This window comes from Lycorma delicatula, chromosome 6, assembly GCF_047948215.1.
Source record: "Lycorma delicatula isolate Av1 chromosome 6, ASM4794821v1, whole genome shotgun sequence".
Lineage (NCBI taxonomy): Eukaryota > Metazoa > Arthropoda > Insecta > Hemiptera > Fulgoridae > Lycorma > Lycorma delicatula.
This window is the reverse complement of record NC_134460.1, coordinates 53,910,878-53,931,490: the sequence shown is the minus strand read 5'-3', so window position 1 is coordinate 53,931,490 and position 20,613 is coordinate 53,910,878.

Below are 20,613 nucleotides of genomic sequence, written 5' to 3'. Positions count from 1 at the left end.
AATAACAAATATATAACTACTGTTCAATGTTCTCCAGCCCACTAACGCAGATTTTTTAATTATCAATCCACATTTTCCTATTTGCTATGATGGATTTTCTGCAGATCATTATGGTAGGTGTTTGATTCTGAATGATTACGAAGAAACTCATCTATCAGGGAAAAGATGCTACAAACAAAGAACGTCCCACAGAGACCTGCGTATCTGTCTTCTCTTATATATTATAACAGAAAACCTCCCACCAAGAAACTGTTTGCATATTTATTTGTCATTAAATGAAGACCAGAAAGTCATCCCCTCCATCTTTTCTGAAGTAAAATATATATTTATTTATTATAAAAAACAGTGAAATTTATCAATTAATAAATAATGCAATTTAATATATACTCGTTTTTACGAGACTAAAAGAGAAGGATTAATTTAAATTTCTATAAAGATAGGTAAGTAGATAGAGAAATATATATATATATTTTTTTTCTAATGTAATATTCGTTGCAATCTGTTCGACAAGTGAACAATAAGCAACCCCCCTCATGGTACAATGTGATGAGGATGATATGTATGACATATAAATGAGATGTAGTCTTGTACAGACTCAAGCCGACCACTCCTGAGACGTGTGGTTAATTGAATCCCTACCACCAAAGTACATCGGTGTTCACTGTCTAGTATTTAAATCCATATGAAAACAGTTAACTTTTACTATGATTTGGACCTCAGTACCTTTGCCTTCGAAAATCGTCTGTTGCGACGACGAATTAATACATTAGACTAACCTGAAAGGGCTAAAGAAATACATACAACAATTTTTCTTTCATTATTATATAGAAAAATTGTTTACCATAATAACACGTGAAATGCAATGTTTATAAATGCTGCAGAATTTGAGTATGATTTTTTTTTTTAACTCTTGCGGGATTGCGAGAGTGTTCAAGCGTGTTATATAGATGATAATTTACGATATTAAATAAAAATAAATTTTTTTTAATATTTTAAATATTTATGTATTTTAATTCTGTAATATTTTATTGAGCTAAATTTAAAGCAATTTCTCTGTAGAAATTCATATAAGAGATAAATCATCATAAGAAGAGAACGTGCTAACTATAAATCTTACAGTTATCTTGGGATTAAAGAGATGATAAATCAAAAACTGCATATGCTGCTGTACATATGAATATTTGTTCTACGTAGTATATTCATGTGTGTGTCTGTGTGTGTGTGTGTGTGTATATATATATATATATATATATATATATATATATAAACTGAATTTCAAACATTTAATTAATTACACAAGCTTATGTAAGTAACGTATTTAATTGCATCCTACTAACAGAATTTAAAATTTTTTGTTAATGTGTTTTTTTTTGTGTACGTTCGAAGAGGTAATTTTAGACAGTTTTTCAAATTAATTTATTTAAAAAGTCTTCTTCTCTAATTTAAATATAATAATATTGTTCAACAATTTGTTTAGGAGGCCACATTCTGTGATTTTTACCGAATCTTGCCTGACGAAGCATGATCATCACTTTAAAAAGTCTTTTTAGAAAAAAAAGATTGAAATAGGAATAAAAAGTAATAGTCTAATAATAAATATATAAATATTTTATTCAAATTGGTATATTATTTATTGTAGGAGTATATCAAGACAAGTGAGTCTACTTCATGGATACATAAAGTAACCTATATTAGCATTTGCCTGGAAGTATTAAGGGAAACTGATGGACATCTTGATCACATAGTAACCTAAAATACAAATTAATAATAAAACATGATAGGTGATGATGTTCAAGTTAATATATAAAAATAATAATAAAGAAATTACGAGATAATGATTAAATAAACAATAAAAGTATATTAATATATTTAATAAAATATTTTCGTAAATTAAAGAGTGTTATCCGGCATTATTTCGGTCATCAGTAAAAATGATAAAAATCTGATGTGGACATCACATGATTTCCTTGTACGCCTATTAAATTACATGTACACATTTTGTGCTGCACTTCATTTAAACTTATTTTATTTGAAAGTGAGATACGTTCCTCCAATTCTTTAATAAAGTGGACGGTTATGCAATTGGTGAGACTAGAGAACGTGTACAAAAATTAAGATCAGAAGTATTGTAACAAACGAAAGAGCAATTAAATGATTGGCAACAGAAAACAAATAAACGAAAAGTGATCAACTCCGACTTCGGGAGAATATTGTCCGACAATATCGGAAAAGTAATGAACTAAGAGATAAGAATTTTTTTTGCGATTTGTTAAAGATCGGGCATGTATGCCTGTATGTTTATGTATATGTTGTTATTCTTGTGAGGCTCTATTTTTCAGTCACTCTGTGGTTAACTTTAATGTAGATAAAATTAAACAGAAATTAAACTAGAAAATCCAGAAATAGTACGATTCTAAATTATAATTTTCACTTAATATTAAATAATCAGATCTGTAGATATACACATATGTACTTATATAATGCTTATTAAATTACATATACACATTTTTAAATAAAATTTTATTTGACTAATAACTTCAGATTTTATTTTTATTGTTATTATTGTATTATTAGTTCTTGTTAAAATTTTGTTTATAATCACGGGTTAATAATTATTAATAAATCAATATATTTAAATTAAAAAAAAAGGTTAAAAAAATAAATTTAAAAAAGTTAGAAAAAAATTAGGTGAAGTCTGATTCGAACCGATGTGTCTTATCTTGTAAGATCCAAATATTTCATTAATTAAAATTTTATTTGGCTATAACTCTGGAACCAATGAAAATAATTGTCACTTGTGCCATGTCGTTGAAAAGTTCTCAATGAGAGATTATTACTGTAGTTAATAAAAAGTCCAAAATTAAATTTTTGAGATTATTGGGTTTTTTGGATACTTTTGGGAAGGTGTACAATTAGATGTTACAACAGTCCTAAATCCACAATTTCAAAATCCTACGGCTAATCGTATTTGAGTTATACAAGGTACGTTCATACGTACGTACAGCCGTCACCACGAAACTAGTCAAAATGGATTCAGGGATGGTATAAATGAAGATTTCCATTGAAATCAGTAAACCGAAATTTTTCGCGATCACAATACTTCCTTTACTTCGTAAAAGGAAGTAAAAAGTGGAAACAATTTTTTTGAACAGGTAAAAATTCTCTGTCAAACTTTAAAAAAAGATTTGATTTAACAGTAGTTTCAAGTGTGTATTGTGATTTATGTTCCCGTGAGAACTTTTATTAAAATTCTTTGCGACCAAATGAATAAAATATCATAGTTCTTTAAAATTATGTTTCATTATCATAATTATAAGACAGTACAAAATAACTGTTTCTCTTCAAATATATATATTTTTAAATCCTTAGGAGGCTAATAATAAAAACCTAACCAAAGGGAGACTAAAACACATTTTTAATGTAATTTTTTATAAGAAAGTTAAATTTAATTTAATTTTTCATAAGTAATCAAATTAAATTTGATTTCAATTTTATTCGTTGAAATAATGTTTTGATAAAATGAATCGTCTAAAATGTAAAGTCATAAAAATTATCTCGTCACGGAGTTAAAGCCTTCCTTCCAACATTTCAAAAAAATCTTCTACAAAACTTTTAACATTTTTGGACTTTAATTACTGTACCGTTAATTATTTTTTTCCGAAATTAGAATAAATTAATATAAATTAAAAATGTAATTACTTAAATCAAAGTTATTGCCGTAAAACCAATATATGAGTAGATTTCAAGAAGTAGTTTTTCATTCAGTTTATTATACAGCGTGTTCATATGTTCACAAACTGTTGTAACACTTTTTATAACTTTTCAATGGTTAAATATAGTAAAATTAAATTCAACAGATGCACCTATCTTAAAACGATATATTTTATTCGATATGAGACCTTCACAACTGGAGTATCCCTGCGGGAAAACTCGGAAATGTTAAATGGAAAGGATAAGATTAACACACCATTTTAAAGGTTATTAAAAAAACTGTTCGACATAAAATTCGAGCTAGACAACGCTAACCAAAATTACAATCATTTAATTGTTTTCACAATTATTTTTAAAACCGGTCTAAAGTATTAAATCGCTTAATAGTGAAACTACAAAAATAAATTTAAAAATAAACGCTCTTGTATCGAAAAGATCTATTTTCCGATACGAGACTACCACACCCCAAAGTCACCCATGGGAGAATAACTAAACATTATAAATGGAAGGTTTAGGGTTTTGATAAATAATTTTAAAGAACGTTGAAAAACAAAAATTTTGATGTAAAAACATCGGTTTTAAAATGTTTAACGGTTTATAAACTATTTAAGAATATCTATTTTTTATGAACATAATATTTTGTCGAGTTGTTCTTGTATAAATTGTAATTGATTGAGGGTGATTTGTCTTCAACTTGTTAAACAAAACATTTTGTAATCCCCCTAATGTGTATGTTCAACTTGTCAAGTAGTGAACAATAAGCAACCCCTTTCCCACGGGCCGATGAGATTAGAATGATATAATGTATAACATGTAAATTGGTTGTAGTTTTTACAAACTCATGCCGATCACTCCTGATACGTGTGGTTAATTGAACTTTGATCATGGAAGAACACCGGTATCTACCATGTAGTATTCAAATCCGTATAAAAACGTAGATAATTTTTTTATTAGCATTTGAGCCTTGGAATCTTCGACTTCGAAATTCAGCTGTTAAACATTGACGATTAGCGACGATGAGTTAACCACTAGACCAGCCCGGTGGACTAAAACGTTTTTTTAATGTAATTCTTTTGCTTAGGATGCATTGAAAAAATTAAAACAAAATAAAACCCATAAAATAAAATTCCACAAATGGTATACCTGAGAAGCCTTTTTGTGTGCGGTTTGTCTTATGTCTTACATTTATAAATTTATTTAAAAATAAAAATGAAACATTGGTCCGTGATGAATATTATTTTGTTTTGTGGGTTTTAAGTTTTGTAATCAGTTTTTATTATTATTATTATTATTCATTCTTGATAAACGTTTGATCTGACTGCTTTATAATGTGTGTGTGTTCGCGCGCGCGCATATATATTTTGATTTTTTACACAAATTTTTGTAGACGTATTTATTTTTTAGAGAGATATTTTCAGTATCCAACTACACAAATAGCATTTGCTGATCCTTTCAAGAATATGGGTATTATATCCTGAGGGAAACTTCAATTTTAACAAGGGATTGGGATTGAGTTTGACATTTCCTGATCGGTATCATGGTACAAAATCATTATCCATGACGTTGTTTAAGTAACATCACAACCTCTCTAATAATTTTGTTTCACAAACTTTTTAAATTATATTTTCTAGTAAGTTAAATACAAAATATTCTATCATCTTTTTATTATACGTATGTAGTATGTAAAACTGATTAAAAAAAAAAAAAACATTTTATTTTATTTAATTTGATATTTATCTTTATAAGTTTAAAATTTAAATTTAAATCTGGCAAAATGAATATGCTTATAATTAAGAAATAAAAAAAGTGAGATAAATTTGATAGCATCACATTCGAAGCCATGGGAAAATGTGGTTAGTTATCGCGAAGTCGTTATTCATTTTTGTAGATAAAGGAATGAATCACATATAAGGTTACAACCTTAACTACCCAATGTTCCTCCGAGTATTACATGTTATTTATTACCTGGAATAAACTTACCATAAAAATTCTAATAAATATTTCTTGCAGTAATTTTTTATTATTAATATTTAACTATAACATGTATTTTTTTTATTGTGCGATCTATTTTTACAATCGGTCGCCAAAAGTATTTGCGACTATAAGTAAAGGTTTTGGCAAGGAGGTAACGTCAGGAGACTACGCAAAGATATGCCACCTCAAATACAATATCAATAATATGCATCACTCATGATACAAACGAAGAAATGACACAAATTATATAACAGATAACAAAAATAAAGGCAGACAGAGTCACAAAACAATAAAGATACCGAATTTTCAACAGAGGATCAGACCGCCGACTCAAGAGTTTCATCAGTTTCAACCTGTGTCAAAGTTGCAGTATATATAGATGTAGATTCTTTAAGTTTAAACCGTTTTTGACATAATGACCACTATGTTATCCTACGGGTCGTGAACTCCGTTAAATTTGTAAATAAAAAAGAGTGAGGATTTTTTTTTTAAACTACATTTTGAACAAGTAGATGTAAAAAAATCTATTTTACTTCACAAGGAGAACAGCTTACTAAAATGGTAAATAAGTGGAGTTAAGAAACAGTAAACGTTGTTAAAATTGCAATCGTTCAAATAGATATAGTTAAAATAAGTTATTTCGTTGTTTAAATCCTGCAAAACCAGAGCACAGATACAAATTAAGGGCATGGCCACAAAGAGGGGACAAAGCAAAAGTCTTTTTTTTAGTTTTACATAGCTAATCAAATGGGTATTATTCTAATTGTTGAAAACTAGAATCTTTGTTTCCTATTGTTTGAAAATTCAAAGTTCTGTCTGATAAAAGATTTTCATAATACAGTCAAATTGATTTTATTTGAAACAAAATCAGACCGTTTGATTTTGTTTTAAAGAATCTTAATCAAATATTAAATTTTAATCCAGATTCAGAAGAGCCTAAGGAAAAATGGAAACTTTTTTGTTATATTCGTTGACTTAGAAAAAGCATTTAACAAAGTCAATCTGGACAAAATGTTTACTTGCTGAAGAAACGAAGAATCGATTGAAAGGATAGAAAAATCATTTGGAATTTGTATAAGGGTACGAATCCTGGGTCCTTATTGGTATAAGGACACCAGTCATTAGGTTTGGGAGGATGTGGAGGGAGCCTCAATACGGAAGGAAGGAAGGAAGACAGGTATGCAACTTGTCGCTCGACTTTTTTAACGCTCACATTCAAGAAACAATAGATAAAGTGAGAAAAGAAATTAGTGTGGGAATTAAGATTCAAGGGACAAAAATAAATATGCTAAGATTTGCAGACGATATAGCAGTCATCACAGATAACGAAAAAGATAAGAACAAGGCTATTTTCATCGGTAAGTACAACCTGAGAAATAATATAGCCTTATCGAAAGTTATCGTTTGTGGACGAGAGGATATAAGAGCGCAAGTACAGCAGGAGAATGAAATCTTAGAACAGGTTAGGGAATTTAAATACTTAGTTAGCGTAATGGTAGAAGCAAAAGAGGCATAAAAACATGAATAAGTCTGGAAAAAATAGCATTTAATATAAAGAAGGATCTACTGTGATCCAATACCATCAGTATGGAGAGTACGGGAGCGATTACTTAAAACATATGTCCGGAGCGTAGCAATGTATGGGAGTGAAAGTTGGATGGTTGGAGCCCCCCGGTTTAAAGAAAAAACCTACTAGGGTTTGAAATGTGGTTTCTTTAGGCGATTATTAAAAATAAGCTAGACGGAAAAGTTAATAATGAGAGGTGCTCAAACGAAAATAGATCTGTATGGAAGTATTTTGTAAGAAGAAGAGATATATTAATTTGACATATGCTGAGACACGAGGGAATCCTGAATACTATTATTGAAGGTACGTTTGAGGGAAAGAACCACCAAGGAAGAGGAAGGCTGAAATATATCAGGCAGATCATGAATGACATGAACTGTCAAAGATATAAACAACTCAAGAGGAAGGCACAGGACAGAAGACTTTGGAAGCTCACTGTAAACTAATTTACGGATTGATGACAACAGAGAGAGAATAAAATATTTATTATGATTCCGTTCAACCTCATCTAAAAAGTAATATTGTTTCTTACCTTTAGAAAATCTGAATGAATTTTCAATATAAAGAAAGAATAATTTTTTAGTGTATAAAAATATGAATCAGGTAATCGATATTTAATAAATTAAAAATTGTAACTTGTTCATGCGTTTGTACTTATAAATATGCTCCCTTTTTTATAATAAAGAATAACTACAAATTCACAAAAATTAATGATCTAGTTTCATCAAATAAACCAGATAATAGAATTATTACACGACTGCTCAAAAAGGAGTGTAATGTTTTTAGGGTGCATGTATGTTTGTTCCACCTTAGTAGTTCAACGGCCAAACCGATTTAGATTTATTATCCCGCTTCGGAATCCTTACGTTATTTTTAAATGTATCTACGAAGCCAAAAAAAAAGTCATATATATGATTCTGAATGGTTAATCGATAGTAGTTTCAGTATCGATTTATCTGTATCGAAAATAGTTGTCTTTTTAGATCTGCTATGATATTGAATGAATGAATTACGGTAGTTTTTTTTTTTTTTGTCTTCAGTCACTTGACTGGTTTGATGCAGCTCTCCAAGATTCCCTATCTAGTGCTAGTTTTACGGTAGTAAAATTTATTAATTTATTTTATAATTATTATTATTACTGTTGTTATTTATTGTTTATAAAAATGTAAGAAAACATCTTATGATTTCTTGACGGGCAATATGTTCGATCTTGTAAGCATGTTCTTTCTTCTAGCTCTTATTTGTTGGTTTTGCTTCTTCTTACTTTTGTTTATAAACATTTAAGAAAAAATCATATGATTTTTTGACGGGCAGTATGTTTGATCATGTAAACATGTTGTTTATTCTTGCTCTTATTTTTTGGTGTTGTTTCATCTTATTACTGCTAAATATTAACTAATAGTCCCTTTCTTTTATTAATAAAATTAATAAATTACAAATAAATAAAAATACAAATATAAAATATAAATAAAAATAACCTACGTCTAGAAATTAAATAATTTGTAAATTAATTGACAACGGACTCCTTCTAGCGGGAGAAAGTCGTGGAGGGAGCCGTGCGCAGCCCTTCGGCGCACCATCATCACTGGTCCGCGCAGCGCCATAATTTTATTTTCGTGTAAGTTTTATTGGAAACGGAACGACCAGATCAGTTCAAATCTAATTCTGCTGGCTGTCCAACGGTCTTACTCAGATCGAAACAACCTTGTAACAGACCAGACATGACCAGCATCTTGTTGAATAAAATTCATACAATTTAATTTGCTTCAGTTTTAGTTCCGGTGAGCATGTCTAGTTCTTCCGATGAACTACACGCGAGATGAGTCTCTTATGGAAAATATTAATTATAAGAAAACGAAGAATAAAAAAATTGTGTTTATAGTTCAAAGAATACCCCGAAAAAATTAAAGAGTATTACCAAACGGAGAGTAAAACATTTTATTTTATTCAACAGTTATTAAAAATAATTTAAGACGATTATCGAACGTCAGAAAATGTATTGATCCTGCAAAAACTTAAGTCGGTTCGAGATAATATTTAAAAATAAGTTTTTGCTGATTTTTATGGTCAGCACGACCAGTAGTTTGAAGAAAAAACAAATTCCTTTGCTGGTTGACAAATGATCGAAAGAGTTTTGTCTGACCGGTTCAACTTGAACCATTCTGATAGTAAGGCCCACGTTTATTTTTTACAAGACTTTCTGGTGCAAAACTGTTCTGATCGTACCTGGTCTGTCTGCTTGCAACGGAACCGTACCCTGCTGAGCATAGTAATTCATCGAACTAGAAAGGGCCTTATTATAATTCCATTATTATTTTTAATAAATCAATAGTGCATTTAAAACAAAATTAAGAGATTCATCTTTTATATAAACGATAAATACTCTGTCGATGAGTTTTTTAAGGAATTCTGATGTTAAAAAAACTAATTAATAAACCTTGAATTTCTTCCAAATTTTATATAATATATTCTCAAACAATTTTCGTTAGCTTTTTGTTTTGTTTTTTTTTTTTTTTATTTATCGCAGATTAATTTATCATTTTTCGTATATTATTTTAAATTTTTAATATGAAGTTTAGCCTCTTTTTTTAATTTTATTATATACTATACATATGATTAAGGTTTTACTACGGTTTCCCTTGATCAACCCAGGTAAATGACAGAAAGGTTTTTTACTTATCCACGGATATCTACCCATTCCTAATGTTATCTACACAATGTAAAAATGATCTGAATAAAATATTTAACAAAAATTTAGAAATATAAGTTAATTATATCTAACTAAATAAAATAATGTCTGTAGCTTATTAAATTTTTTTAAATATTTATCACTGTATTAGACCTAATTTATATATTGCACTCAATGTAATGGTAAGTAATTATCATTCCTGGTGTTCAAGTGTTCACAAGATTGAAACTTCACGTCGGGTGCTAAGGATCGTAATTAAATCAGAACCCTGTTTAATGGGTTTCTGTGATTTTCAATACGATATTCAATTACTTGAAGAGTTCTTTAGAAAATAGACTGTTCTCTTCACTTGCATCTTTTCTCTTTAATAAAGAAGTAAATTTTGATAAAATTAACGTGAAATTTCTTAATATTAAGATAATTAAATAAATTTTTATGGACATTAAAAGAAATTTCATCCAATATTTTTACTATTTTTATTTAGTTTTGTAAAGAATATTATTACCTTTTGATTGAAATGTTAGAGATTTACTTTGACTAAAATTAAATTTTTTAGGGACATGAAAACACGAGCTGACATTATTAGTATTAGATTTCAAGAAACTATAAAATTTTTGTTAGGTTTATTTTATACCAAAAATTTCCTAGTAAGAATGAAAATAATAAAATTCTACTAAATAAAAGTTGTCCCAAAAGCTGGAAAAAATGAAAATGTTTGAATAAAAAAAGTTTTACTTGAAAATTCGCCAATTTCTTCTTTTCTTTTTTGAAGGCAGGATATTAGATGTATAGCAGATTCATAAATAGATTAAATATTATAACAGAAATTTGGATTTCGGAAGTATAGTGTGAATTTAGACTTCAAAATCCTGCATGTATAATGGTTATTACGTTCCAGCAACTAATAGAGACAATAGGGAAATAAAATTTGGAAATTCATTTAGCATTTATAGATTTTATAAATTATACGAATATCACATCAGCTTCAAAAATTATGGCATTTCGAGGGAAATGGCTGATCTAAAACTCTGATAAAAGATTCAATTTTGGAGCAGGTTACTACTTTCAAATGGATGTAGATGTACAAGGTGTATGAGAAAAGTAATGAGTGACTTTTTACTTATCAAAGTTTTTATTTTTTTTCAAACAACAATATTACCCCCTTCAAAGTAGTTATCCTGGGCAGCTATACACCGGCGGAGTCGTTGTTCCCACTCCTGGTAGCAGCGCTGGAAGGCTTCAACATCTCAGGAATGGTAGACCTGAGTCTGTACAAGACTACACTTTATTTACATTCATACATTTCATCCTCTGAAATAATATCTTACAGTGGTTGTGAAGGCTAAACAGAAAAAAGAGAGAGGGTAAAAAGGAAGGGAGTAGAATCCAAGCGGTTTTATTCTGTTTTAACACAATAAAAAATTATACAGTTATAGAAGATCTGCAAATAGAATTTGGAGAATAAAAAATACAAGAAAAAGTGGAAAGATCATGTCGATATGATTCCATCAAGGAGAATTCCTGCTGAAGTTATGAAATACAACCCTATTGGGAAGAAAAGATATGGTCGATCGAGGAAGCGATGGAGTGAACATAAAAATGTATAACAAAAACCCTAAAACAGTTAAGCAAATTATATTCCCACCCCTAAGTCCGACCGACTTAAAATTTTAATACTGTAAACAATTCGTAATCACTGTACCGAATTTCAAGTTCCTACGATGTATTTTAGAACGGTAGTAAATACCCCATCTACTTTTTTTATTAAGTTTAAAATTTATCAATATATAAAAATAGTCGAACCAAATTTCAAATTTTAATGTTCAGACAGTCCGAAGATATTTATCAAAATACAGGCTAATAGAAAGTGCCGGCCTCCGTGGCGCGAGTGTTAGCGTCTCGGCCTTTCATCCGGAGGTCCCGGGTTCGAATCACGATTAGGTAAGGCACTTTCACACGCTACAAAAATTGTCATTCATCTCATCCTCTGAAGCAATACGTAACGGGTGTTCCCGGAGATTTAAAAAAAAAACAAAAAAAAAAACAGGCTAATAGAAAGTATGTAGTATCGATAAATATGCCAGTTGTATCAATTTATACAACTAGTTGTACATAAACATGCTTCCGTAATTTTTTATGGTTTTCAATTAGAATGGGTCATGAATCGTCGAAATTTTTTTTAAAAATCAACACCCAAAATTATGACGTCATTATACTTTCCCTTATATATGCTGCAGGTAATGGCGGGAATCTTTAATATTTTTAAAAATAAATGATTTTTATTGCTAGTCTTTTGTATTAATTAAAAAAGAAACAATAATGATGTGATGTAATAACAATCTTTTCTTTTTTTTTAATTATTTATTTATTTTAATGAACCAACAGAACAGTTTAACCTTTGTATGTTGCGTACGGAACATATATAGAGTGTACCACAAAGTTCTCCCGGGACTTTCATAACCTATTCTATTCGTGAAAATAATGGAAAAAATTAGTTATCAACATACGTACTAAAATTCTTCGTTTGCGAGTTATGGCTAGTGAAAATTTCGCTACCCCGGTGAAATGAGGTCGTAATAAAATTTTTAAGATATTAACTAAGGGACGGAATTAGTGATTTCTAACAGTTTTTAACTTAAAAATTTAACAAAATAGATCCCAGAATCGTATCTGCAGTAACTTTTGAGGTGTAAACCAATAAATCGGTGTAAAAACCTCTGTTTTTTTTTTAATGTTTGATGAACTATAACATTGTTAAATAGGTAATAAACACATAAAACTAAAAAAAAAAAAAAAAAAAAACTTTAGATAATTTAATTCTGAACAAAATGGTGTAAGATAAGTTGAATAAAACTAAGAAAATTTTGAAAACTCCTTATTTTATTTAGAAACGGTACATTAAACCAAGGTGCAGTATACGTAACAGTTTATAATAAATGTTCAAAAATGAGTCCGCCATTTTCAACACATTTCTTGGTCAGCTTCTGTAGTGATTTTATTGCGCTTTTCATTTCTTCAGGGCTGTTCTTAAATGATTCACCCTTACATGTCATAATATTTTTAGTTGACGCGTTTCGAAATACCTCCATTCTCAAAACTAGTTTTAACACTCAGTCTTCTTGAATTAGAATCGTCAAATAATTATCAAAATACATAAAAATTTGAAGGTTACAGTGGAAAAGGAAGAAAACAATACGATAAATTTCTTAGATTTGAAAATAAGAAGAAACCCAGAACTACAATTTCATATATTTTTAGAAAATTCACATGCGCTGATAACATTATAAATCAAAATCTAACCATCTGTGGGAACACAAATTTACTGCGTTTAGACATGTTCCCTGTAATCAATTTACCGTTAAGTAAAGTGGAATACAAAAAAGAACTAGATATTATCTTTCAAATAGCAGTCAATAATGATTATGAAAAAGGAATCATGAGGAAACAATTTCTAAAGATAAAATAGCAAAAAAAGGAACGAACGACAATACCATCGAATGATAATACCATTAGGAATAAATTTAGCAGAAAAAGACAATTAAAAACATGGACTATGCTAAATAAAATGTAATTTTAACGTAATGTACATTGAATAACGGGGAGAAAATTTGAAACAAGATTTAATGAACATACAAGGTCATATAAACAGAAATAAAAAAGATTCAAATTATGCAACTCATTTGATACAAAAAGGACATATTCCTAATTCCATGAAAATATTACATTGTACAGAAAAAGGAAAATATTTTAGAAAGGGGAAATATTCAACCTAAAATTAAAAGCACAGGAGATGATAATTAATTAATATATAAACACGCAATCCGATGTAATGTTTAATAATCTAAAACTGTTAAAATGAAGAATCAAAGGATTCATTTCAAGAAATTGTATAACCGTTAGAACGGGAGGGACAAAGCAGAAGAGACCATGACAGTAGACGGTGGGGGTAGTTAGGAGGAGCTTAACGTTGCTATTTATTTGACGATTCCAACTCAAGAAGACTCAGTGCTAAAAGTAGTTTTGAGAATGGAGAAACGCGTCAGCAACAAAGAGCTAAACCGACAGTGCTAGAAAGGGCAGAAAATAACAATCAAATCAATTACGATAATCCTAGCAGAATTATAAAATATTGTGAAAATTTTAAATATAATATTTTACAATTTTCAATAGATTGAAAAGTTCTACATTTATTTTATCATGAAATTATTTATCACACCCACTGCAAGTTCTGGAAACCCTCCCTTGTTCGAGCCGTGTACCAAAGGAGTCTAGAGAAATGAATTACACCAGCAGGTTTAAAATTAAAAATTCCGCAACCGAACTTGTGGTTTTGTTTGTGTAAAATTTTGAAAATGACCCTAATAAATTAATAATAGTTAATTTAAAGTTTAAGTGACCACGATAAAGTCTTCCGTAAACATTTCTACATGGACAGATAGAAACATGTTTTGAAAAAGATCGTTCTTGTCAATAGACTATTGTGTCAATAGACACAACGTGTGGATATGGGAACAGGAAACCCAACAAAAACTGTGCAACATACACAAAATTTGTCTTAAGTGAACATATTTTCTACTATTTCCCGCGAAAAGGTGCTGTTCTTTGTTCACGGACACACATTAACTAGAGAAATTTATCTCGACAGTTTGATTGGCCTCAACTTCAGGAAGACATCAAGAGTTTAATTCTCGTATAAGAAGTAGAAGTAGAAGTAGAATCTCTGGCACGTAGAGGTTCCAAATTAACTGGACGAACACCTGTCAGGGATCGGCTGTTTAACTGACGAAAACGGGGCGTTGATTCGTTGGCCATCAGGCTTAATATTGCTGTACGACGTTTTTTCGCGGGGGTTTAAAAAATAGAAAGTTTTGCCTTCTCCTTTTAGGTAGATTTCATAAGAAAGCTATCTATTGTAATGGGTACCATGATTCGACTTTCGGAAGGTTTCGTCATATCTTCGCGTTTCACATCCCCCAGACCCCAAAACCGCCGTCAACTCAAAAGTTTATATACATACAGTAAGTTTATACACATACACGTTTATATATATTATTTCAATTTCTTGTGGACAAGATAACTGTCGTAATTTTGCGCCAATCACTATCAAATTGTTCCTTAAAAATAAGTCGTCCCAAAATCTCGGTCGAGTTGTAACGGCCAAAATCGGACCATGGAGATGGAAATGGAGGGAGGGGGGCTTTTTTGAAAAAACAAAATATCGCTATAACTTTCTTATTAAGTAAAATAAAATTCGTTTAAAGTTCCTACTATTATTTGGATAAGGGTCTAAAAGTTATCTAAGTAAATCTTTTTATATCACGAACCATTGGCCCAGGGGGTTGAAAAAGTAGAGTTTCGAAGACAAAAAAAGAATCATATCTCCCTTAATAGGCACAATATCGAATCGGTTTAAAGTTGTCGTTAGTCCTCTAAAAATTACCTAAAACTTTTGTCTGTAACAATTTTTGATATGACCAACCCTTACGGCAACGGATGACCAAAATTTTGCTGGAATTGTAAGAAGATGGGGCTTGTCGTATGCTATGTGAAAATGTTTTACACATCCAACCATTGTCCGTATTGAGTAAATTTAAAGATTTTCTTAACTTTAAGGTGGAAATCTTTTTTATCCCCTACTTAGCACCGGTGTAATCTACCTCGGCCTTCCGGTGTGCCGAAAGGATTTTTTAATGATGTAGAAGACTTAAAATAACAATCAAAAGGCTGATGCAAGTGAAAAACGGGATATGCTTTCACAAATTCGGGATAATTTGAAATACCGTGTTGACATCTGTCCTGTGACTCACGGTGCGCAGGCGGAATACTATAGATACAAATTTTTTTTAATTTTCTGCAAAACCATGTAATAATTTTCAAATTTGAAAAATATTTATTTTTATAAACCAAAAAGAGTGTATATTTCATTTTTAATCACACTGTACTGTTAGTCTATCTACTTATACAATTAATTATTTTATTATTTAACCATTTAAATTATCAAGAAATCAGAAAATTATATTCACATTAATGAATTATAAATTTGATGTATTAATCACCTATAAAATCTAATAAATATCTCGTTACAATTTCTTTAATTATAAAACGTGTTGCTTAAATCTTTTCAATTATGAATAGTTAAACAAATTTAAACTAATTATATTGTTAAACAAATTTAATAGAAAATTAAATATGTTTTACAAACAATTAGTTAAAATCTATTCCTCTTATTAGATAATGAAAATACACCCACGTAAGATTTTATTTCATATTACATATATTTATTTCATGTCTTGGTTATTCAACTCCGTGCGTGTCATCTGCATGTACCCGTACAACTGTACTCGACATGTGGGTTGCGTGAAACACTCACGCAAATACTGTCATAAACTAGTTATCGAACAAATAATTCAAGTATAATTAATTATTCGGTTTTAGATAATTTTATAATATTATATATGACACGTGGAACTTATAAAAATTCCCTTTGTGTGTGTCTGTGTGTGTGTGTACGCGCTTGTATGTGTGTATTTAATTAAAAAGAAAGCGAGACAAATAAAATACCCTCAGCCCATTACTCTATTAGAAAACTAATTAAACCTGGATGTGTTTTATATGTGTGTGACCTACCAACCTAGTTCGCTTCTTTTACTAGATTCTGCCTCTAACTTATCTCCTATCCCATTCGTCTTAAGACCTCTTCATTTTATTCATTATCGACCCATCTAAATCTCAACATCCTCCTGAAACATCACATTACAAAGACTTCTGTTCTTTTTCTTATTGCATTCATATTCTCCATTTATCGCCAAGATAAAGTTCAACGTATAAAAAAAACTATTTTAAGAATACCTTAAAATTTATATAATTTCTCATTTTTCACCTTTTTATTACCTTTATTATGATTGTTTTCCGCTTATTTATTTACCTTTTTAATTGAATTTCTTTCTTAGTAATAAATCCATGTCATTCAGTATTTCTTTTAAGTAACTTTTGGTTTTTGCCAAATTAACTATAGCATGAAACTTATTTCTTTTATCCTTGAGTAATTATTTTACGTCCAATTTTTTTTCAATGCCTCAATCTTTTCTTCTGTATATTAGTTAAAAAGTAGCGAGGATAGGCCACATTTTTTGGCCATTCCTTTCTGAATTACACGTCTACTCCTATATATTAGGTCAATCAATATAAATCAGACTTTTCATTTTAAAATTTATTAATGCAGATGAAAATACAAAACATATTTATCTCTTTTTATACGTAGTTAGCCAAGTTCTACAGATTTATCCCAACATGTGGCAGCTTGTGTTCACATAATATTTTCATAAAAAGCAGAGAACATGTCACAAGCAATTGCGCACGAATTCCTCTACTTCTTTTTCGCTCTGGAGTCGATGTTCTACCAGTGCCTTCTTCAATGGTCTAAATGAAAAAAAAAACGCTGAGGGGATAAAGATTGACTGTACAGGGATATTTTAACGTTTCTCACCAAATTTCGTCTAGTTTATCCGTATGCTAACAGCTCTGTTGTGCCTAGTGATGTAAAGGAAAATCTTCCTTTAATCGGCTGATGTTGCAGTTTGTTTCTGTAGGCGGCTTTTACTTTGTCCAAGAGCTGGTTGCAGTTCGTAGAATTCATAGTGGAGAAAATCAACAAGCAATATGCTTTTCCGGTCCCAAAGACGGCTGCAAGGACTTTTCCAGGTGAGGGATGCTTTTTATCCTTTACGAAACCTTATTTCTCTTTCTTTTCCTGTTTAACCTCCGAAACTACCGTAATGTATTACTTCAGAGGATGAATGAGGATGATATCTATGAATGTAAATGAAATGTAATTTTGTACAGTCTCAGGTCGACCGTTCCTGCAATGTGTGGTTAATTGATACCAACCACCAAAGAACACCGGTATCCACGATTTAGTATTAAAATCCGTATAAAAGTAAGTTACTAGGATTTGCACCTTTTAGTTACTTTCGAAATCAGCTGATTTGCAATGACGAGTTTACCACTAGAACAACCCGGTAGATTAACCTTTAGAGAACCAGGCTGTCTACTCCTACGCCACGCCGTACTAGCCGATTTCGTTTCGGGAGTGTAATGAAAGACTACCTGTCATTAAATAAATATTCGGGACAACAAACTATTTCTCTCTCGTCGAAATCGATTCAGGAGTCTTTTGGAAAATTTCTCGTCCGGCTGTTTCTGATTTGGGGTCAAAAGTCGTGGAACCTACCTCGCACAGACTTTGCGGAACCCAAGATGCTTTATGATAGCGTATGGGCACTTCCATAATTGTTACCCGCTTCGGAAGCAATTTCATCAACCGTAAATTGCCGATCGTCTTCGATGAGGTCATGGGTCGATCGAATGTTGTCATCCGTCACACTTGTCCTTTAACCCTTATTGTTAAACTCATTTTCTAAAACTTAAGCTTTTCTTTAAATTTGCTGGTTCAGACATGAACTTGGGTACGTGACACTTCATATCTTTAAATTGGTCACGCAGTCTAGTCAAAATTTCGGTGGATTTAACGCCCTCATTCATAAGAAACTTCATAATAATACTTGCACAACCGATGATAAAACCTCTTTCTGTGACATTACAGTACTACCAGAAGACGCGAATGCAAGGCAACTGGAGGATCCATTCCTTGCCCATATCATCATCATCTCTTCACTCATGTAAAACGAGTCGTGAAGATAAATGTCCAGTTTACATTCAACTGACTCTGGAACATAAGAAATATTTTTAATTTTTAGCTATTTAAAATAGTTGTTATTTAAAAGTAGTCTGCTACAAATTTAAGAAAAAAATTTTATATTTTCATGTTGTTTTTTTTTTGAGAAACGTATTTTAAAGTTTGAAAAAATATGTATATTTTTTAAATTTAAAAGAATATATATATATCTTCGACGTTATTTCATCTCATCTACGACTAACAAGCTTTCTTTGTTTTAACTTAATGTATCTGGTATACTATATCGTTAATATTTAATATTATTATTAACTAGAATAACCTGAATTTACTAATTTAATCGTGTCATTAAATAGATTTGCATTTAATCATTTTGTTGATAAGTTTATTAATTCTTTGTTATTTAATAAATTGTTTTTAATATGATTTTAAAAAATCTTAGCGATAGCGTCAAAAATTATGATTTCCTATTTTAAAACTGTATAATTTAACTAACGTGTTTCTGGAGTTCTTAGGCACAAAGAATATTGCTTTTACGCAGTAAACACAAATGTAACACCCATCATAAAACTAATATAGTATAACACGACTAGTTTATACAAATGTATATGTCTACACTACCATAAATAAATAACAAATAAAACATTTTATTATATAATAAAAAAAACATAACCCACAACTGACTACCTGACTTTATTATCAAATCACTCGTAAAGCAGTAACTTGTAAAAATATCAACATTTATTATATATAAGAATTTTATTATTTCTTGAAACAAAATAATCTTAATATCTCTACGTTACTGAAATGAATGAAATTGTTACTCAACAATTTGATGTTTCGCAGAAGGAATAGACCTTCCGTTTAAAAAAAAAGAAAGAAGAAAGATAGACCTATATAATTTTTTTTAAATCTTTTAGTATTCTAATAGTAAAATGGATTAAATTTCCACCTATAAATTTGTCTTTATATATTTTAAATATTTTCCTTTTTTCGCAACAAATTAATAAATTGTTCTTTAAATATAATTTCAAGATTTGAGATTCATTTCATGAAGTAAGATTTTAAAAGTATTTATATTTTTATTGTCGTAATAAATTATTATTTATTATTAAATAATAAAATTATGGAGATGATTAATTTTTTCTAACGAGATGAATTATCAAATTGTCCTCAAAACCAATAGCTATTTATTATTCGAAAGGATACACTCAAAATTCAAAAATATATTTTCGTTGTTAGTTACAAATTCGGTTATAAGTTTTAGATCTCCGTGGCGGAATGTTAGTGTCAACCTTTCATTCGGAGGTTGCGGGTTCGTACCCGATCATGGCATTTTTCATATGCTACAAAATTCCACTTCCATGTCCCACACACAAGCTTCAAGCTTATGTAGTGATAACATCAAGAAGAAGAAGAAGAAATTGTTATTAAATCGGTTATATTGTTATTCCATAAGATTTTATTTTTTCTAAAATTCAATCCCAGATAGCAAATCACAAAAATAGTTTTGACCAGATCGGGTTAAATTTTTAAAAATCATACTTTTTTAGCTGATTGTAGCAGTTATTTAAAAAAATTAAAGGTTTATTTCAAATACCACGTCTTAATAATCATAAATTATAATTACTCTTCGTGTTTTTACTTCCTTGTACGAAGTAAAGAAAGTACTGTGATCGCAAAAATTTCGGTTTTCAGATTTCGACGGAAATATCCATTTTGACCATCCCTGAATCCATTTTGACTAGTTTCGCGTGACGTCTGTACGTACGTACGTATGTATCTAGCATAACTCAAAAACGATTAGCCGTAGAATGTTGAAATTTTTGATTTAGTACTGTTGTAATATCTAGTTGTGCACCTCCCCTTTTGATTACAATATATTGAACCAAAAGTGTCCAAAAGAGCCCAATATCCAAAACATTTGGATTTTGGAATTTTTCTTAATTGCAGTAATAAGCCCTCATTGAGAGCTTTTCG